The following is a 23,016-nucleotide window of genomic DNA, read 5'->3' on the forward strand; positions in this document are numbered from 1 at the left end:
TGGCCAGTGAAGAGGACGGCGCCTCCGGGCCGCTCGGGGTGCGGGAAGGGGTAGCCGTTCTCCTTGAGCTGGTCCTGGGTGAGCAGGAACTCCTGGAGGCGGCTGTACAGGGCGGCCCTGCTGAGGCCCGGCATGGAGCTGGGGGTCAGGCCCTTCAGTCTCTTGAGGGTGTTCAGGACCACATTCAGGTACATGTTCTTGTTGGGGCTGCAGTCGTAGGCCACCTTCTCCTCGTTCAGCGCCTTCTCCTCGGCCTCCTGCTTGGAGGCGCAGAACTTGAGACACTCTTTGGTGAACAGTTGGAGATAGCCTCGGCGGATGACGGTGGGGACTTGGCAGCGAGACCTTCGGAGGATAATGGGTTTCTTCCAAGTCGGTAAGGATGGACGACGGACGATTCGCTTACAGCTGGGTGTGGTGGAGGTCTTGCATGCCCTCCCCCGTCTGTTGCGACCAGTCTTCCGTGGCTGTGTGCCGACCCTGGAGCCATTGGAGCGTTGGCTGCTGCCGGCCACCCGGGTTCTCTTGGCATCGGTGCGACCTGCGACCAAGCAGGGGCTGGGAAAGTGGGTGATCCTCTTCCTCTCCCTGGGGGCTGAGATGCGGACTCCACGGGGCCTCTCTGTCACCCTTGGGGCGGCTGGCAAGCAGCAGGCCGACCCCCTCTGGGCGGGGAAGTACCACGCCTCCGTCGCCATCTTGGGCCAAGCTGGGGGCACCGCCGGACCCCTATTCTGGGGCTCCGCCCGGATGTCCACGAGTGCTGAGGCCTGGTTGGGCATCTGGGGCACGCAGAGCCCGAAGCTCTGGGCAGGCTGATGAGAGGGCAGTGGGAATTCTGGAGCCTCGAGGGCCGCCTCCTCGGCCACCTTCTTGGCTTCCGGGTATGCAGGAGGGAACCAGCAGGGAGCTGTGGCTCACAACATCTTGCTGCCTTCGGGAACACCGACCTGGCTCTGCTCCACTCCCAAATGGCGGCTTGCCTCGTGGGGCGCCTCCTCGGCCACCTTCTTAGCTTCTGGGTATGCAGGTGGGAACCAGCAGGGAGCTGTGGCTCGCAACATCTTGCTGCCTTCGGGAGCACCGGCCTGGCTCTGCTCCTCTCCCAACTGGCGGCTTGCCTCGAGGACCGCCTCCTCGGCCACCTTCTTGGCTTCTGGGCATGCAGGTGGGAACCAGCTGGGAGCTGTGGCTCGCAACATCTTGCTGCCTTCGGGAACACTGTCCTGGCTCTGCTCCTCTCCCAAATGGCGGCTTGCCTCGTGGGCCGCCTCCTCGGCCAACTTCTTAGCTTCCGGGTATGCAGGTGGGAACCAGCAGGGAGCTGCGGCTCGCAACATCTTGCTGCCTTCGGGAGCACCGGCCTGGCTCTGCTCCTCTCCCAACTGGCGGCTTCAATGAGTGGCGCGGCCGCCCCGCCTCACCTTTATACAGGCACAGGGCAGAGTGGGTGGGACTTCCCCTTCATTGGATTGGTGCTTCAGTCTAGTCACACTGAACCTCATCTTCCACGAGACTTCAGCTTGGGAATTCCTCAGGGGGTCCGCCCATGGAATCAACTGGAATTCCCGGTTGCCAACCTTGGAGCTAGGTTCCTTTTCTTAAGTTAATTGACTGTCCCTGCACAGCAGTCCTATAATAGCGAGTGGAATTGGGCTACCTAGGATTAAATTAAGGTTCGGGGAGGTTGGTCAGCTTGCTGGGCCCACACAGCAACCCATGGAGCCAGGACTGGGCCAGCAGTCTGCTGCATGCTGGAGGGCATGCCTCTCTCTGGGGTTGCCTTTCCCTGCTCTGTGCACTCCTCCACTGTGGGCAAACTGAAGACAGGAAGTGGACCGCATCCACTTCTCTCCCAGGATTTGGGCAATATTCAGTACAGGGGGTCTTCCGAAAGTTCATAGAAAATGTACATGGTGAGAAATCTATGCATGGATTTCAATTCGTTTTCACTAAAATAAACATGTACTAACTTCTTACAACCTTTCTGAACTGGATCTCATTGGAGGCACTAAGAAGGATGAGACATCCACTGAAAAGGCCTCCTATCAGTGCAACTTGAATTCCGCTAAAATTGCAGCAAGAGCAAACATCCAATTGACGGTGAAGCTTGGGTGGAAGAATGAAGAAATCATTGATGTTTGAAGAAAAGCTTCTAAGGACACTAGCCCAAAGAAATCAACTCTTTACGGAGGTATGGCTTGTTTCAGGAAGAGATGAGAAGATGTGGAAGATGAATCCTGCAGTGGCTGTGAAAACCATTGTGCCTAGATCAGCTGCAGTGACGACGAGAGCTATCAGTGGAAATTTTCAACAGGAGGGATCACGATCCTGAGGCATCTCTTTGACAAATTGTAACCGGAATTTGGAACATGGCTTTGCCAATATGATCCTGAAGACAAAGCGTCATCAAAGCGATGGCTACCAAGAGATGGCAGTGGTCCAGTCAAAGGAAAAGGAGGGCAGACCAAAGGCAACATCATGGCATCAGTGTTATGGGACGCTCAAGGCATTTTGCATGTTGACTTTCTGAAGAGCCAAACATCTGCTTATTAGGAGAGTGTTTTGCGAAACTTAGACAAAGCTTTGGTAGAAACATGCTGGGAAAGCCTCACTCGAGTCCTTTTTGACCACATCAATGCTCTGCTCATTCCTCTCATCAAACAAGGGCCATTTTGTCAGTTTCAATGGGCAATCCTTAGGAATTCACCTTCCAGGCTGGTTTCGTTCCTTCCAACTTCTTTTTGTTACCTCATGAGAAAAAGTCTCCTTGCCTTGCTTGGAAAGATGAGAGAAAGTCTCGTTGCCTTGCTTGGAATGATGAGAGATGAGATCCTCCTCTTGTCTCCCAGGACAGAATGGTCAGACTTGAGTTTCCTTTCTCCTCACTCTTGTCTTCCTTGAGGGAGCTGCTGTGCCAGACAGAACTGCTCCCGTGTCTAGACACTGGTAGACTCGTTGAAGATCCGCACAGGCAATCCTCCGTGGGGTCAAAGAGGAAGGACTTATTTCTTTAGGGCTCAGTAGTCCACATCCTGACGCGCACCTTCAGCAGGCCAGGGTGGGGAAAAGGAGGGTGAAAGGGGGTGGCTCAGAGCCCGCTTCTTCAGCTTGGGGGTATCCTGGGAGGAACCGTTGTCCAGTGAGCAGGTCTTCGTCTCCACCAAATTCCCTAGGGGGAAATTTCTGGCAGCCCTTCTTGTTCAGCAGCTTATTGGGGCCAGGTGGACCTCGGCTAGTCACCAGCCGGAAGGCCTTTCTCCATTTCAGTTAGTTTTGCAAGTTGCCTAGGTGACTATTGACCTCATTATCCAGAACAGCAAAGGGACGAGGGGTGAGAAGGGTGGCCGTCTGGGTTTGCAGCATATTGCTGCCTTATAGGAGTTGTGCAGTCATCGGGTGTGTGGAACTCCACCTGGCTGATCGGTGGGAACGCCTCCACAAACTCGCTAAATTCAGTAGCTTTTGCCTTCCAAGATTCATTTGCCCAATATAGAATGCTTTAAACGAACGAGCATGAAGAGTGCTAGGCCGGAAAGTGACGATACGGATGGTAGGGGCTCCTCGGAGTAGAGGAGTAGAGTTTTACTATGATAACTAGGAGGCAAATAACAAGGAGCTGAACGTGATGCATAATAAAAGAAGCACACACTCACGAAGCTCCATACCAACTACATTCAAATGGTAATCATGATATTTGGAAATACAACTTAATGGGAAATCATTAAGTAATCTCATCCAACTTTCTTTAGTGGGTGGCAGGGCTATGGAGGGGAAACAGCAATGGTTCTGGTACCTCCTTAACTTTCTTCCATTCAATTCACCCAACAAGCCTCCAGAGAAGATATTACTGCTTTGATATTACAAAGGGAAAGACAGGTATGGCATCTCTAAAGAGCACAATGTTCTAGGACTGGGATGACTTGAAATCCACACACACATTTCTGAGAGAATTTTGCCATAAGGTACCTTACACCTTACTGTAAACTTCTTTTACAATAAGTCTTGAACATCATTCCAAGTTACCATTTGGAAGAGTTTCCTCCATTTGGTTTTGTTCTAGCTGCATAGTATTCTTCTGTAAGGATGAACGTACTCTGATTTAGTTAGCCAGCCTCTTACTGATGTACAATTAAGTCGTTTTTAAATCTTTCACTCTTGAAAATCTTGTTTCTCACACATAAATATTTGTATCCAATAAATAGTTGAAGTAGAATTGTTGGAGTTCGAGACCAGCCTGGCCAACATGGTGAAAACCCATCTCGCCTAGAAACACAAAATTGGCCGCACATGATGGGACATGCCTTTAATCTCAGCTGAGGCAGGAGAATCACTTCAGCCTGGGAGGCAGAGGTTGTAGTGAGCCGAAATCATGCCACTGCACTCCAGCCTGGGGAACACGAGCGAAACCATATCCCCCCCAAAACAATAAAAATAAATGTATATCTATCTATCTATCTATATATATAGGTACATATGTCCAATAGAATCCTATTCAGCCTTGAAAAAGAAAGAAATCTTATCATTAGCAACATGAATGAGCCTAGAGGATGTTCTACTGTGTGAAATAAAGCAAAGGCCAGACACAGTGGCTCAGGCCTGTAATCCCAGGACTTTGGGAGGAGAAGGGAGGAGGAAGAGTTGAGCCCAGGAGTTGGAGATCAACCATCTCTACCAAAAATACAAAAATTAGCCAGGTGTGGTGTTGGACGCCTGTAGTCCTAGCTACTCAGGAGGCTGAAGTGGGAGGATCTCTTGACCCCGGGAGGTGGAGGCCGTGGAGAGCCGTGTTTGTGTCACTGTACTCCAGCCTTGGTGACAGACTCCGACACTGTCTGAAAAAATACATCAATACATCATAAAGTTTTAAAAAGCAAACACAGAAATACAAACACTGCACGATCTCACTTCTATGTGCAATGTAAAAAAGTGGAACTCAGAGTCGTAGAGAGCAGAACGCTGCTTACCCGAGGCAGGGGCCGGGGAGGGATTGGGAGATGTTAGTCTAATGATACAAAATTTCAGATACGAATAGTTCTAGAGATATGTTGAACAGCACGGCAACGACAGTGGGTAACTATGTACTGTATACTTGAAATGTGCTATCAGAGTGGATTTGAAACATGTTCTCATCACCATAAAATCAGTATGTGAGGAAACGAATGTGTTAATTAGCTTGATTTTTGTGTCATTCCACAATGTATACATATATGAAACATCATGTTGTACACCATAAATATATATCATTTTTATTTGTCAATTTAAAATGACAATTTAAATAAATTATAAAAATACAATGAAATAACGTACACTGCAAAAGACTTTTATCTATTAAATCTCCAGAGAAGAACTCTAAGTTATAAAGGAAAGTAAAATTCCAGGAACGGTGAAATCCATCAGAAATGCCCTTCTTCAGCGCTTTCTGAAATTTGTCTGACAAACTGGAAATCCAGTTCTTCACTAAGTCAGTGTTCTGGAAGTGTTAGTGTGTGTGTATATACGTGTGCGTGGGCTCACATACACAAATTAAATGAATGGCAATGTAAGCATCCAGATTATCAGTTTAATTTAGTTATCTATACATACACACACACACACACACTCACACACCGAAATCATTGACAAAATCAGCCATTCCACCAAAACTAGCTGCTTAGTGTCTCATCTCTCAATGAAGATTCCAAATAGAAACGTGGATTTAAAGAGGCATGGTGGTTCATTCTCTCTTGGAGCCCTGTTGGAAGTTGACTGACTGATTCAGACATTGTGTTTGCTCTTGCTTCCCTGGTTCTTTGAATTGGGACGTGAGGGTGTCCATTTTAGATCTTTCCTGCTTTCTCTTGTGGGCATTTAATGCTATGTTTCCCTCTACACACTGCTTTCAATGTATCCCAGAGATTCCGGTATGTTGTGTCTTTGTTCTCATTGGTTTCAAAGAACATCTTTATTCTGTCTTCATTTCGCTATGTACCCAGTAGTCACTCAGGAGCAGATTGCTCCGTTTCCGTGTAGTTGAGCGGTTTTGAGTGAGTTTCTTCATCCTGAGGTCCAGTTTGACTGCCCTGTGGTCTGAGAGACAGTTGGTTGTAATTTCTGTTCTTTTGCATTTGCGGAGGAGTGCTTTCCTTCCAACTATGTGGTCAGTTTTGGAATAAGTGTGATGTGGTGCTGAGAAGAATGTATATTCTGTTGATTTGGGGTGGAGAGTTAATGTAGATGTCTATTCGGTCTGCTTGGTGCAGAGCTAAGTTCAGTTCCTGGATATCCTTTTCAACTTTCTGTCTCGTTGATCTGTTTCATGTTGACGGTGGGGTGTTAAAATCTCCCATTGCTATTGTGTGGGTGTCTAATTATCTTCTGATGACACGTGAAAGATCAAGAAGTAGAAGCGCAAAAAAGTTATGCGTCCAATATGACAAAGCTAGTAAGTGGTGGAATTGGAATGGGAACCCAGATGTCTAACTCCAGAGCCTAAGCGCTTGAGCCACCTCACAGTGGTGCCTCTAGAGAAAACCAGGTAAGCGCACATTCAAAAGCAAAGGACTTCCAGTTGTTTTTAGCTTTTTTTTTATTTTTAATTTTTAACTTCATACAGACATTTATTCTGCGCCTGCCCCGGGGGCGGGGGAAAAATCGGGTGGGGGTGGGGAGGTTCAGACAGCCCCACAGAAGGGGAAGAGGCCCAAGAACGAAGACGATCAGGAGGCTGGTGGGCCTGGGGGCTGGCCTTGTGGTCAGAGGCCGGGGAAGTCCAGGTGGGCTGGGGGAGGCTAGTGGTGGAAGGCCAGAGGTCTGGGAGGTGCAGAGGGATGGGCACAGGCGCCAGGGGCGGCGGCAGGGTCTCCGGGGACTGGGAGTGGCGGCTGGGGCCTCGGGGAGCCCATTGGTGGAAGGACAGAGGTCTGGGAGCGGCAGAGGGATGGGGACAGGGACGACGGCCCGCGGCAGGGACTCCGGGGGACTGGGAGTCCGGGGTCGGGGTTAGTCTTGGCTTTTGGCCCTCTCCTGCCACCGGCTGCTCCAGTTTCTTTCGCTTTGCGGCGAGGTGGACAGGGCTAGCTCTCGGGATCGATGGCAGTTTGGGAAGAGGCCTGGGGCTCAGGACAGGCCAGGGCGGCGGGAGAGGCGGACCGGTGGCGTGGCTGGATCTGGGCGCGCTGTCGAACCTTCCACATCGCCAGCTGCAGGCAGGCGTTTGCGTCCTCGCTGGAGTTGTGGCCGTCCTGGCTGTCCTGGATGATCTGTCCCAGGTAGTCGGCCGCGAGATTCCTGAGGGAACGCTTGTAGGGGAAACCCAGGTAGTGCGGGAAGAGCACGGCCGTGTCCACCACGGTGCTGTGGATCAGCTTGAGGGCCAGCAGATCGCTCTCCAGGCTGTGCCCGATGAGGATGGTTTGGGCGCTGAAAAAGCTCAGCAGGATGGCTTGGACTTCGGGCAACGTGACGCTCGTCTTGGCGACGTCGGCCTCGGTCACTCCGGAAAACCTGGTGTTGTAGTCCACGATCTCGTTGTCGGGCTTGACGAAGGTGTCGTACACCACTTGCATGTCGGCGTCCACCACGGTGACGCGGGTCAGCTCCAGGCCATGCGTGGTGTAGCACATCTCACAGTCCAAGGCGTAGATTCCTGGATAAGCGTCTGTGGAAAACTCTTTCTTGAAGGTCTTCACGAAGCCATGGAGGCTCTCCTTGCGGCCGTCCCGCACGTGCTGCTTTGCCACCTGGCAGCCCACTGAGCCAGGAGCAGCTGCACAGCAGGTGTACTGGCTAACCCGGCCTCCAGCCACTTGGCTGGAGCGGACCCGCCCCCAGTGATAATAACACAACTGGTCGCGTAGACAGCGGCCCGAGGAGGACACCAGGTAGTCGGTGCCACAACGGCAGCAGACCCTGCAGGAGGAGTCGCCGGGCCCCTTCCCCTGGCCAGTGAAGAGGACGGCGCCTCCGGGCCGCTCGGGGTGCGGGAAGGGGTAGCCGTTCTCCTTGAGCTGGTCCTGGGTGAGCAGGAACTCCTGGAGGCGGCTGTACAGGGCGGCCCTGCTGAGGCCCGGCATGGAGCTGGGGGTCAGGCCCTTCAGTCTCTTGAGGGTGTTCAGGACCACATTCAGGTACATGTTCTTGTTGGGGCTGCAGTCGTAGGCCACCTTCTCCTCGTTCAGCGCCTTCTCCTCGGCCTCCTGCTTGGAGGCGCAGAACTTGAGACACTCTTTGGTGAACAGTTGGAGATAGCCTCGGCGGATGACGGTGGGGACTTGGCAGCGAGACCTTCGGAGGATAATGGGTTTCTTCCAAGTCGGTAAGGATGGACGACGGACGATTCGCTTAGAGCTGAGTGTGGTGGAGGTCTTGCATGCCCTCCCCCGTCTGTTGCGACCAGTCTTCCGTGGCTGTGTGCCGACCCTGGAGCCATTGGAGCGTTGGCTGCTGCCGGCCACCCGGGTTCTCTTGGCATCGGTGCGACCTGCGACCAAGCAGGGGCTGGGAAAGTGGGCGATCCTCTTCCTCTCCCTGGGGGCTGAGATGCGGACTCCACGGGGCCTCTCTGTCAGCCTTGGGGCGGCTGGCAAGCAGCAGGCCGACCCCCTCTGGGCGGGGAAGTACCAAGCCTCCGTCGCCATCTTGGGCCACGCTGGGGGCACCGCCGGACCCCTATTCTGGGGCTCCGCCCGGATGTCCACGAGTGCTGAGGCCTGGTTGGGCATCTGGGGCACGCAGAGCCCGAAGCTCTGGGCAGGCTGATGAGAGGGCAGTGGGAATTCTGGAGCCTCGAGGGCCGCCTCCTCGGCCACCTTCTTGGCTTCTGGGTATGCAGGAGGGAACCAGCAGGGAGCTGTGGCTCGCAACATCTTGCTGCCTTCGGGAACACCGACCTGGCTCTGCTCCACTCCCAAATGGCGGCTTGCCTCGTGGGGCGCCTCCTCGGCCACCTTCTTAGCTTCTGGGTATGCAGGTGGGAACCAGCAGGGAGCTGTGGCTCGCAACATCTTGCTGCCTTCGGGAGCACCGGCCTGGCTCTGCTCCTCTCCCAACTGGCGGCTTGCCTCGAGGACCGCCTCCTCGGCCACCTTCTTGGCTTCTGGGCCTGCAGGTGGGAACCAGCTGGGAGCTGTGGCTCGCAACATCTTGCTGCCTTCGGGAACACTGTCCTGGCTCTGCTCCTCTCCCAAATGGCGGCTTGCCTCGTGGGCTGCCTCCTCGGCCACCTTCTTAGCTTCCGGGTATGCAGGTGGGAACCAGCAGGGAGCTGTGGCTCGCAACATCTTGCTGCCTTCGGGAGCACCGGCCTGGCTCTGCCCCTCTCCCAACTGGCGGCTTCAATGAGTGGCGCGGCCGCCCCGCCTCACCTTTATACAGGCACAGGGCAGAGTGGGTGGGACTTCCCCTTCATTGGATTGGTGCTTCAGTCTAGTCACACTGAACCTCATCTTCCACGAGACTTCAGCTTGGGAATTCCTCAGGGGGTCCGCCCATGGAATCAACTGGAATTCCCGGTTGCCAACCTTGGAGCTAGGTTCCTTTTCTTAAGTTAATTGACTGTCCCTGCACAGCAGTCCTATAATAGCGAGTGGAATTGGGCTACCTAGGATTAAATTAAGGTTCGGGGAGGTTGGTCAGCTTGCTGGGCCCACACAGCAACCCATGGAGCCAGGACTGGGCCAGCAGTCTGCTGCATGCTGGAGGGCATGCCTCTCTCTGGGGTTGCCTTTCCCTGCTCTGTGCACTCCTCCACTGTGGGCAAACTGAAGACAGGAAGTGGACCGCATCCACTTCTCTCCCAGGATTTGGGCAATATTCAGTACAGGGGGTCTTCCGAAAGTTCATAGAAAATGTACATGGTGAGAAATCTATGCATGGATTTCAATTCGTTTTCACTAAAATAAACATGTACTAACTTCTTACAACCTTTCTGAACTGGATCTCATTGGAGGCACTAAGAAGGATGAGACATCCACTGAAAAGGCCTCCTATCAGTGCAACTTGAATTCCGCTAAAATTGCAGCAAGAGCAAACATCCAATTGACGGTGAAGCTTGGGTGGAAGAATGAAGAAATCATTGATGTTTGAAGAAAAGCTTCTAAGGACACTAGCCCAAAGAAATCAACTCTTTACGGAGGTATGGCTTGTTTCAAGAAGAGATGAGAAGATGTGGAAGATGAATCCTGCAGTGGCTGTGAAAACCATTGTGCCCAGATCAGCTGCAGTGACGACGAGAGCTATCAGTGGAAATTTTCAACAGGAGGGATCACGATCCTGAGGCATCTCTTTGACAAATTGTAACCGGAATTTGGAACATGGCTTTGCCAATATGATCCTGAAGACAAAGCGTCATCAAAGCGATGGCTACCAAGAGATGGCAGTGGTCCAGTCAAAGGAAAAGGAGGGCAGACCAAAGGCAACATCATGGCATCAGTGTTATGGGACGCTCAAGGCATTTTGCATGTTGACTTTCTGAAGAGCCAAACATCTGCTTATTACGAGAGTGTTTTGCGAAACTTAGACAAAGCTTTGGTAGAAACATGCTGGGAAAGCCTCACTCGAGTCCTTTTTGACCACATCAATGCTCTGCTCATTCCTCTCATCAAACAAGGGCCATTTTGTCAGTTTCAATGGGCAATCCTTAGGAATTCACCTTCCAGGCTGGTTTCGTTCCTTCCAACTTCTTTTTGTTACCTCATGAGAAAAAGTCTCCTTGCCTTGCTTGGAAAGATGAGAGAAAGTCTCGTTGCCTTGCTTGGAATGATGAGAGATGAGATCCTCCTCTTGTCTCCCAGGACAGAATGGTCAGACTTGAGTTTCCTTTCTCCTCACTCTTGTCTTCCTTGAGGGAGCTGCTGTGCCAGACAGAACTGCTCCCGTGTCTAGACACTGGTAGACTCGTTGAAGATCCGCACAGGCAATCCTCCGTGGGGTCAAAGAGGAAGGACTTATTTCTTTAGGGCTCAGTAGTCCACATCCTGACGCGCACCTTCAGCAGGCCAGGGTGGGGAAAAGGAGGGTGAAAGGGGGTGGCTCAGAGCCCGCTTCTTCAGCTTGGGGGTATCCTGGGAGGAACCGTTGTCCAGTGAGCAGGTCTTCGTCTCCACCAAATTCCCTAGGGGGAAATTTCTGGCAGCCCTTCTTGTTCAGCAGCTAATTGGGGCCAGGTGGACCTCGGCTAGTCACCAGCCGGAAGGCCTTTCTCCATTTCAGTTAGTTTTGCAAGTTGCCTAGGTGACTATTGACCTCATTATCCAGAACAGCAAAGGGACGAGGGGTGAGAAGGGTGGCCGTCTGGGTTTGCAGCATATTGCTGCCTTATAGGAGTTGTGCAGTCATCGGGTGTGTGGAACTCCACCTGGCTGATCGGTGGGAACGACTCCACAAACTCGCTAAATTCAGTAGCTTTTGCCTTCCAAGATTCATTTGCCCAATATAGAATGCTTTAAACGAACGAGCATGAAGAGTGCTAGGCCGGAAAGTGACGATACGGATGGTAGGGGCTCCTCGGAGTAGAGGAGTAGAGTTTTACTATGATAACTAGGAGGCAAATAACAAGGAGCTGAACGTGATGCATAATAAAAGAAGCACACACTCACGAAGCTCCATACCAACTACATTCAAATGGTAATCATGATATTTGGAAATACAACTTAATGGGAAATCATTAAGTAATCTCATCCAACTTTCTTTAGTGGGTGGCAGGGCTATGGAGGGGAAACAGCAATGGTTCTAGTACCTCCTTAACTTTCTTCCATTCAATTCACCCAACAAGCCTCCAGAGAAGATATTACTGCTTTGATATTACAAAGGGAAAGACAGGTATGGCATCTCTAAAGAGCACAATGTTCTAGGACTGGGATGACTTGAAATCCACACACACATTTCTGAGAGAATTTTGCCATAAGGTACCTTACACCTTACTGTAAACTTCTTTTACAATAAGTCTTGAACATCATTCCAAGTTACCATTTGGAAGAGTTTCCTCCATTTGGTTTTGTTCTAGCTGCATAGTATTCTTCTGTAAGGATGAACGTACTCTGATTTAGTTAGCCAGCCTCTTACTGATGTACAATTAAGTCGTTTTTAAATCTTTCACTCTTGAAAATCTTGTTTCTCACACATAAATATTTGTATCCAATAAATAGTTGAAGTAGAATTGTTGGAGTTCGAGACCAGCCTGGCCAACATGGTGAAAACCCATCTCTCCTAGAAACACAAAATTGGCCGCACATGATGGGACATGCCTTTAATCTCAGCTGAGGCAGGAGAATCACTTCAGCCTGGGAGGCAGAGGTTGTAGTGAGCCGAAATCATGCCACTGCACTCCAGCCTGGGGAACACGAGCGAAACCATATCCCCCCCAAAACAATAAAAATAAATGTATATCTATCTATCTATCTATATATATAGGTACATATATCCAATAGAATCCTATTCAGCCTTGAAAAAGAAAGAAATCTTATCATTAGCAACATGAATGAGCCTAGAGGATGTTCTACTGTGTGAAATAAAGCAAAGGCCAGACACAGTGGCTCAGGCCTGTAATCCCAGGACTTTGGGAGGAGAAGGGAGGAGGAAGAGTTGAGCCCAGGAGTTGGAGATCAACCATCTCTACCAAAAATACAAAAATTAGCCAGGTGTGGTGTTGGACGCCTGTAGTCCTAGCTACTCAGGAGGCTGAAGTGGGAGGATCTCTTGACCCCGGGAGGTGGAGGCCGTGGAGAGCCGTGTTTGTGTCACTGTACTCCAGCCTTGGTGACAGACTCCGACACTGTCTGAAAAAATACATCAATACATCATAAAGTTTTAAAAAGCAAACACAGAAATACAAACACTGCACGATCTCACTTCTATGTGCAATGTAAAAAAGTGGAACTCAGAGTCGTAGAGAGCAGAACGCTGCTTACCCGAGGCAGGGGCCGGGGAGGGATTGGGAGATGTTAGTCTAATGATACAAAATTTCAGATACGAATAGTTCTAGAGATATGTTGAACAGCACGGCAACGACAGTGGGTAACTATGTACTGTATACTTGAAATGTGCTATCAGAGTGGATTTGAAACATGTTCTCATCACCATAAAATCAGTATGTGAGGAAACGAATGTGTTAATTAGCTTGATTTTTGTGTCATTCCACAATGTATACATATATGAAACATCATGTTGTACACCATAAATATATATCATTTTTATTTGTCAATTTAAAATGACAATTTAAATAGATTATAAAAATACAATGAAATAACGTACACTGCAAAAGACTTTTATCTATTAAATCTCCAGAGAAGAACTCTAAGTTATAAAGGAAAGTAAAATTCCAGGAACGGTGAAATCCATCAGAAATGCCCTTCTTCAGCGCTTTCTGAAATTTGTCTGACAAACTGGAAATCCAGTTCTTCACTAAGTCAGTGTTCTGGAAGTGTTAGTGTGTGTGTATATACGTGTGCGTGGGCTCACATACACAAATTAAATGAATGGCAATGTAAGCATCCAGATTATCAGTTTAATTTAGTTATCTATACATACACACACACACACACACTCACACACCGAAATCATTGACAAAATCAGCCATTCCACCAAAACTAGCTGCTTAGTGTCTCATCTCTCAATGAAGATTCCAAATAGAAACGTGGATTTAAAGAGGCATGGTGGTTCATTCTCTCTTGGAGCCCTGTTGGAAGTTGATTGACTGATTCAGACATTGTGTTTGCTCTTGCTTCCCTGGTTCTTTGAATTGGGACGTGAGGGTGTCCATTTTAGATCTTTCCTGCTTTCTCTCGTGGACATTTAATGCTATGTTTCCCTCTACACACTGCTTTCAATGTATCCCAGAGATTCCGGTATGTTGTGTCTTTGTTCTCATTGGTTTCAAAGAACATCTTTATTCTGTCTTCATTTCGCTATGTACCCAGTAGTCACTCAGGAGCAGATTGCTCCGTTTCCGTGTAGTTGAGCGGTTTTGAGTGAGTTTCTTCATCCTGAGGTCCAGTTTGACTGCCCTGTGGTCTGAGAGACAGTTGGTTGTAATTTCTGTTCTTTTGCATTTGCGGAGGAGTGCTTTCCTTCCAACTATGTGGTCAGTTTTGGAATAAGTGTGATGTGGTGCTGAGAAGAATGTATATTCTGTTGATTTGGGGTGGAGAGTTAATGTAGATGTCTATTCGGTCTGCTTGGTGCAGAGCTAAGTTCAGTTCCTGGATATCCTTTTCAACTTTCTGTCTCGTTGATCTGTTTCATGTTGACGGTGGGGTGTTAAAATCTCCCATTGCTATTGTGTGGGTGTCTAATTATCTTCTGATGACACGTGAAAGATCAAGAAGTAGAAGCGCAAAAAAGTTATGCGTCCAATATGACAAAGCTAGTAAGTGGTGGAATTGGAATGGGAACCCAGATGTCTAACTCCAGAGCCTAAGCGCTTGAGCCACCTCACAGTGGTGCCTCTAGAGAAAACCAGGTAAGCGCACATTCAAAAGCAAAGGACTTCCAGTTGTTTTTAGCTTTTTTTTTATTTTTAATTTTTAACTTCATACAGACATTTATTCTGCGCCTGCCCCGGGGGCGGGGGAAAAATCGGGTGGGGGTGGGGAGGTTCAGACAGCCCCACAGAAGGGGAAGAGGCCCAAGAACGAAGACGATCAGGAGGCTGGTGGGCCTGGGGGCTGGCCTTGTGGTCAGAGGCCGGGGAAGTCCAGGTGGGCTGGGGGAGGCTAGTGGTGGAAGGCCAGAGGTCTGGGAGGTGCAGAGGGATGGGCACAGGCGCCAGGGGCGGCGGCAGGGTCTCCGGGGACTGGGAGTGGCGGCTGGGGCCTCGGGGAGCCCATTGGTGGAAGGACAGAGGTCTGGGAGCGGCAGAGGGATGGGGACAGGGACGACGGCCCGCGGCAGGGACTCCGGGGGACTGGGAGTCCGGGGTCGGGGTTAGTCTTGGCTTTTGGCCCTCTCCTGCCACCGGCTGCTCCAGTTTCTTTCGCTTTGCGGCGAGGTGGACAGGGCTAGCTCTCGGGATCGATGGCAGTTTGGGAAGAGGCCTGGGGCTCAGGACAGGCCAGGGCGGCGGGAGAGGCGGACCGGTGGCGTGGCTGGATCTGGGCGCGCTGTCGAACCTTCCACATCGCCAGCTGCAGGCAGGCGTTTGCGTCCTCGCTGGAGTTGTGGCCGTCCTGGCTGTCCTGGATGATCTGTCCCAGGTAGTCGGCCGCGAGATTCCTGAGGGAACGCTTGTAGGGGAAACCCAGGTAGTGCGGGAAGAGCACGGCCGTGTCCACCACGGTGCTGTGGATCAGCTTGAGGGCCAGCAGATCGCTCTCCAGGCTGTGCCCGATGAGGATGGTTTGGGCGCTGAAAAAGCTCAGCAGGATGGCTTGGACTTCGGGCAACGTGACGCTCGTCTTGGCGACGTCGGCCTCGGTCACTCCGGAAAACCTGGTGTTGTAGTCCACGATCTCGTTGTCGGGCTTGACGAAGGTGTCGTACACCACTTGCATGTCGGCGTCCACCACGGTGACGCGGGTCAGCTCCAGGCCATGCGTGGTGTAGCACATCTCACAGTCCAAGGCGTAGATTCCTGGATAAGCGTCTGTGGAAAACTCTTTCTTGAAGGTCTTCACGAAGCCATGGAGGCTCTCCTTGCGGCCGTCCCGCACGTGCTGCTTTGCCACCTGGCAGCCCACTGAGCCAGGAGCAGCTGCACAGCAGGTGTACTGGCTAACCCGGCCTCCAGCCACTTGGCTGGAGCGGACCCGCCCCCAGTGATAATAACACAACTGGTCGCGTAGACAGCGGCCCGAGGAGGACACCAGGTAGTCGGTGCCACAACGGCAGCAGACCCTGCAGGAGGAGTCGCCGGGCCCCTTCCCCTGGCCAGTGAAGAGGACGGCGCCTCCGGGCCGCTCGGGGTGCGGGAAGGGGTAGCCGTTCTCCTTGAGCTGGTCCTGGGTGAGCAGGAACTCCTGGAGGCGGCTGTACAGGGCGGCCCTGCTGAGGCCCGGCATGGAGCTGGGGGTCAGGCCCTTCAGTCTCTTGAGGGTGTTCAGGACCACATTCAGGTACATGTTCTTGTTGGGGCTGCAGTCGTAGGCCACCTTCTCCTCGTTCAGCGCCTTCTCCTCGGCCTCCTGCTTGGAGGCGCAGAACTTGAGACACTCTTTGGTGAACAGTTGGAGATAGCCTCGGCGGATGACGGTGGGGACTTGGCAGCGAGACCTTCGGAGGATAATGGGTTTCTTCCAAGTCGGTAAGGATGGACGACGGACGATTCGCTTAGAGCTGAGTGTGGTGGAGGTCTTGCATGCCCTCCCCCGTCTGTTGCGACCAGTCTTCCGTGGCTGTGTGCCGACCCTGGAGCCATTGGAGCGTTGGCTGCTGCCGGCCACCCGGGTTCTCTTGGCATCGGTGCGACCTGCGACCAAGCAGGGGCTGGGAAAGTGGGCGATCCTCTTCCTCTCCCTGGGGGCTGAGATGCGGACTCCACGGGGCCTCTCTGTCAGCCTTGGGGCGGCTGGCAAGCAGCAGGCCGACCCCCTCTGGGCGGGGAAGTACCAAGCCTCCGTCGCCATCTTGGGCCACGCTGGGGGCACCGCCGGACCCCTATTCTGGGGCTCCGCCCGGATGTCCACGAGTGCTGAGGCCTGGTTGGGCATCTGGGGCACGCAGAGCCCGAAGCTCTGGGCAGGCTGATGAGAGGGCAGTGGGAATTCTGGAGCCTCGAGGGCCGCCTCCTCGGCCACCTTCTTGGCTTCTGGGTATGCAGGAGGGAACCAGCAGGGAGCTGTGGCTCGCAACATCTTGCTGCCTTCGGGAACACCGACCTGGCTCTGCTCCACTCCCAAATGGCGGCTTGCCTCGTGGGGCGCCTCCTCGGCCACCTTCTTAGCTTCTGGGTATGCAGGTGGGAACCAGCAGGGAGCTGTGGCTCGCAACATCTTGCTGCCTTCGGGAGCACCGGCCTGGCTCTGCTCCTCTCCCAACTGGCGGCTTGCCTCGAGGACCGCCTCCTCGGCCACCTTCTTGGCTTCTGGGCCTGCAGGTGGGAACCAGCTGGGAGCTGTGGCTCGCAACATCTTGCTGCCTTCGGGAACACTGTCCTGGCTCTGCTCCTCTCCCAAATGGCGGCTTGCCTCGTGGGCCGCCTCCTCGGCCACCTTCTTAGCTTCCGGGTATGCAGGTGGGAACCAGCAGGGAGCTGTGGCTCGCAACATCTTGCTGCCTTCGGGAGCACCGGCCTGGCTCTGCTCCTCTCCCAACTGGCGGCTTCAATGAGTGGCGCGGCCGCCCCGCCTCACCTTTATACAGGCACAGGGCAGAGTGGGTGGGACTTCCCCTTCATTGGATTGGTGCTTCAGTCTAGTCACACTGAACCTCATCTTCCACGAGACTTCAGCTTGGGAATTCCTCAGGGGGTCCGCCCATGGAATCAACTGGAATTCCCGGTTGCCAACCTTGGAGCTAGGTTCCTTTTCTTAAGTTAATTGACTGTCCCTGCACAGCAGTCCTATAATAGCGAGTGGAATTGGGCTACCTAGGATTAAATTAAGGTTCGGGGAGGTTGGTCAGCTTGCTGGGCCCACACAGCAACCCATGGAGCCAGGACTGGGCCAGCAGTCTGCTGCATGCTGGAGGGCATGCCTCTCTCTGGGGTTGCCTTTCCCTGCTCTGTGCACTCCTCCACTGTGGGCAAACTGAAGACAGGAAGTGGACCGCATCCACTTCTCTCCCAGGATTTGGGCAATATTCAGTACAGGGGGTCTTCCGAAAGTTCATAGAAAATGTACATGGTGAGAAATCTATGCATGGATTTCAATTCGTTTTCACTAAAATAAACATGTACTAACTTCTTACAACCTTTCTGAACTGGATCTCATTGGAGGCACTAAGAAGGATGAGACATCCACTGAAAAGGCCTCCTATCAGTGCAACTTGAATTCCGCTAAAATTGCAGCAAGAGCAAACATCCAATTGACGGTGAAGCTTGGGTGGAAGAATGAAGAAATCATTGATGTTTGAAGAAAAGCTTCTAAGGACACTAGCCCAAAGAAATCAACTCTTTACGGAGGTATGGCTTGTTTCAAGAAGAGATGAGAAGATGTGGAAGATGAATCCTGCAGTGGCTGTGAAAACCATTGTGCCCAGATCAGCTGCAGTGACGACGAGAGCTATCAGTGGAAATTTTCAACAGGAGGGATCACGATCCTGAGGCATCTCTTTGACAAATTGTAACCGGAATTTGGAACATGGCTTTGCCAATATGATCCTGAAGACAAAGCGTCATCAAAGCGATGGCTACCAAGAGATGGCAGTGGTCCAGTCAAAGGAAAAGGAGGGCAGACCAAAGGCAACATCATGGCATCAGTGTTATGGGACGCTCAAGGCATTTTGCATGTTGACTTTCTGAAGAGCCAAACATCTGCTTATTACGAGAGTGTTTTGCGAAACTTAGACAAAGCTTTGGTAGAAACATGCTGGGAAAGTCTCACTCGAGTCCTTTTTGACCACATCAATGCTCTGCTCATTCCTCTCATCAAACAAGGGCCATTTTGTCAGTTTCAATGGGCAATCCTTAGGAATTCACCTTCCAGGCTGGTTTCGTTCCTTCCAACTTCTTTTTGTTACCTCATGAGAAAAAGTCTCCTTGCCTTGCTTGGAAAGATGAGAGAAAGTCTCGTTGCCTTGTTTGGAATGATGAGAGATGAGATCCTCCTCTTGTCTCCCTGGACAGAATGGTCAGACTTGAGTTTCCTTTCTCCTCACTCTTGTCTTCCTTGAGGGAGCTGCTGTGCCAGACAGAACTGCTCCCGTGTCTAGACACTGGTAGACTCGTTGAAGATCCGCACAGGCAATCCTCCGTGGGGTCAAAGAGGAAGGACTTATTTCTTTAGGGCTCAGTAGTCCACATCCTGACGCGCACCTTCAGCAGGCCAGGGTGGGGAAAAGGAGGGTGAAAGGGGGTGGCTCAGAGCCCGCTTCTTCAGCTTGGGGGTATCCTGGGAGGAACCGTTGTCCAGTGAGCAGGTCTTCGTCTCCACCAAATTCCCTAGGGGGAAATTTCTGGCAGCCCTTCTTGTTCAGCAGCTAATTGGGGCCAGGTGGACCTCGGCTAGTCACCAGCCGGAAGGCCTTTCTCCATTTCAGTTAGTTTTGCAAGTTGCCTAGGTGACTATTGACCTCATTATCCAGAACAGCAAAGGGACGAGGGGTGAGAAGGGTGGCCATCTGGGTTTGCAGCATATTGCTGCCTTATAGGAGTTGTGCAGTCATCGGGTGTGTGGAACTCCACCTGGCTGATCGGTGGGAACGCCTCCACAAACTCGCTAAATTCAGTAGCTTTTGCCTTCCAAGATTCATTTGCCCAATATAGAATGCTTTAAACGAACGAGCATGAAGAGTGCTAGGCCGGAAAGTGACGATACGGATGGTAGGGGCTCCTCGGAGTAGAGGAGTAGAGTTTTACTATGATAACTAGGAGGCAAATAACAAGGAGCTGAACGTGATGCATAATAAACGAAGCACACACTCACGAAGCTCCATACCAACTACATTCAAATGGTAATCATGATATTTGGAAATACAACTTAATGGGAAATCATTAAGTAATCTCATCCAACTTTCTTTAGTGGGTGGCAGGGCTATGGAGGGGAAACAGCAATGGTTCTAGTACCTCCTTAACTTTCTTCCATTAAATTCACCCAACAAGCCTCCAGAGAAGATATTACTGCTTTGATATTACAAAGGGAAAGACAGGTATGGCATCTCTAAAGAGCACAATGTTCTAGGACTGGGATGACTTGAAATCCACACACACATTTCTGAGAGAATTTTGCCATAAGGTACCTTACACCTTACTGTAAACTTATTTTACAATAAGTCTTGAACATCATTCCAAGTTACCATTTGGAAGAGTTTCCTCCATTTGGTTTTGTTCTAGCTGCATAGTATTCTTCTGTAAGGATGAACGTACTCTGATTTAGTTAGCCAGCCTCTTACTGATGTACAATTAAGTCGTTTTTAAATCTTTCACTCTTGAAAATCTTGTTTCTCACACATAAATATTTGTATCTAATAAATAGTTGAAGTAGAATTGTTGGAGTTCGAGAGCAGCCTGGCCAACATGGTGAAAACCCATCTCTCCTAGAAACACAAAATTGGCCGCACATGATGGGACATGCCTTTAATCTCAGCTGAGGCAGGAGAATCACTTCAGCCTGGGAGGCAGAGGTTGTAGTGAGCCGAAATCATGCCACTGCACTCCAGCCTGGGGAACACGAGCGAAACCATATCCCCCCCAAAACAATAATAATAAATGTATATCTATCTATCTATCTATATATATAGGTACATATATCCAATAGAATCCTATTCAGCCTTGAAAAAGAAAGAAATCTTATCATTAGCAACATGAATGAGCCTAGAGGATGTTCTACTGTGTGAAATAAAGCAAAGGCCAGACACAGTGGCTCAGGCCTGTAATCCCAGGACTTTGGGAGGAGAAGGGAGGAGGAAGAGTTGAGCCCAGGAGTTGGAGATCAACCATCTCTACAAAAAATACAAAAATTAGCCAGGTGTGGTGTTGGACGCCTGTTGTCCTATCTACGCAGGAGGCTGAAGGGGGTGGATCTCTTGACTCCGGGAGGTGGAGGCCGTGGTGAGCCGTGTTTGTGTCACTGTACTCCAGCCTTGGTGACAGACTCTGACACTGTCTGAAAAAATACATCAATACATCATAAAGTTTTAAAAAGCAAACACAGAAATACAAATACTGCACGATCTCACTTCTATGTGCAATGTAAAAAAGTGGAACTCAGAGTCGTAGAGAGCAGAACGCTGCTTACCCGAGGCAGGGGCCGGGGAGGGATTGGGAGATGTTAGTCTAATGATACAAAATTTCAGATACGAATAGTTCTAGAGATATGTTGAACAGCACGGCAACGACAGTGGGTATCTATGTACTGTATACTTGAAATGTGCTATCAGAGTAGATTTGAAACATGTTCTCATCACCATAAAATCAGTATGTGAGGAAACGAATGTGTTAATTAGCTTGATTTTTGTGTCATTCCACAATGTATACATATATGAAACATCATGTTGTACACCATAAATATATATCATTTTTATTTGTCAATTTAAAATGACAATTTAAATAAATTATAAAAATAAAATGAAATAACGTACACTGCAAAAGACTTTTATCTATTAAATCTCCAGAGAAGAACTCTAAGTTATAAAGGAAAGTAAAATTCCAGGAACGGTGAAATCCATCAGAAATGCCCTTCTTCTGCGCTTTCTGAAATTTGTCTGACACACTGGAAATCCAGTTCTTCACTAAGTCAGTGTTCTGGAAGTGTTAGTGTGTGTGTATATACGTGTGCGTGGGCTCACATACACAAATTAAATGAATGGCAATGTAAGCATCCAGATTATCAGTTTAATTTAGTTATCTATACATACACACACACACACACACTCACACGCCGAAAACATTGACAAAATCAGCCATTCCACCAAAACTAGCTGCTTAGTGTGTCATCTCTCATTGAAGATTCCAAATAGAAACGTGGATTTAAAGAGGCATGGTGGTTCATTCTCTCTTGGAGCCCTGTTGGAAGTTGACTGACTGATTCAGACATTGTGTTTGCTCTTGCTTCCCTGGTTCTTTGAATTGGGACGTGAGGGTGTCCATTTTAGATCTTTCCTGCTTTCTCTTGTGGGCATTTAATGCTATGTTTCCGTCTACACACTGCCTTCAATGTATCCCAGAGATTCTGGTATGTTGTGTCTTTGTTCTCATTGGTTTCAAAGAACATCTTTATTCTGTCTTCATTTCGCTATGTACCCAGTAGTCACTCAGGAGCAGATTGCTCCGTTTCCGTGTAGTTGAGCGGTTTTGAGTGAGTTTCTTCATCCTGAGGTCCAGTTTGACTGCCCTGTGGTCTGAGAGACAGTTGGTTGTAATTTCTGTTCTTTTGCATTTGCGGAGGAGTGCTTTCCTTCCAACTATGTGGTCAGTTTTGGAATAAGTGTGATGTGGTGCTGAGAAGAATGTATATTCTGTTGATTTGGGGTGGAGAGTTAATGTAGATGTCTATTCGGTCGGCTTCGTGCAGAGCTAAGTTCAGTTCCTGGATATCCTTTTCAACTTTCTGTCTCGTTGATCTGTGTCATGTTGACGGTGGGGTGTTAAAATCTCCCATTGCTATTGTGTGGGTGTCTAATTATCTTCTGATGACACTTGAAAGATCAAGAAGTAGAAGCGCAAAAAAGTTATGCGTCCAATATGACAAAGCTAGTAAGTGGTGGAATTGGAATGGGAACCCAGATGTCTAACTCCAGAGCCTAAGGGCTTGAGCCACCTCACAGTGGTGCCTCTAGAGAAAACCAGGTAAGCGCACATTCAAAAGCAAAGGACTTTCAGTTGTTTTTAGCTTTTTTTTTATTTTTAATTTTTAACTTCATACAGACATTTATTCTGCGCCTGCCCCGGGGGCGGGGGAAAAATCGGGTGGGGGAGGGGAGGTTCAGACAGCCCCACAGAAGGGGAAGAGGCCCAAGAACGAAGACGATCAGGAGGCTGGTGAGCCTGGGGGCTGGCCTTGTTGTCAGAGGCCGGGGAAGTCCAGGTGGGCTGGGGGAGGCTAGTGGTGGAAGGCCAGAGGTCTGGGAGGGGCAGAGGGATGGGCACAGGCGCCAGGGGCGGCGGCAGGGTCTCCGAGGACTGGGAGTGGCGGCTGGGGCCTCGGGGAGCCCATTGGTGGAAGGACAGAGGTCTGGGAGGGGCAGAGGGATGGGGACAGGGACGACGGCCCGCGGCAGGGACTCCGGGGGACTGGGAGTCCGGGGTCGGGGTTAGTCTTGGCTTTTGGCCCTCTCCTGCCGCCGGCTGCTCCAGTTTCTTTCGCTTTGCGGCGAGGTGGACAGGGCTAGCTCTCGGGATCGATGGCAGTTTGGGAAGAGGCCTGGGGCTCAGGACAGGCCAGGGCGGCGGGAGAGGAGGACCGGTGGCGTGGCTGGATCTGGGCGCGCTGTCGAACCTTCCACATC

The sequence above is a fragment of the Pongo abelii genome, chromosome 7 (genome assembly GCF_028885655.2).
Source record: "Pongo abelii isolate AG06213 chromosome 7, NHGRI_mPonAbe1-v2.0_pri, whole genome shotgun sequence".
NCBI lineage: Eukaryota > Metazoa > Chordata > Mammalia > Primates > Hominidae > Pongo > Pongo abelii.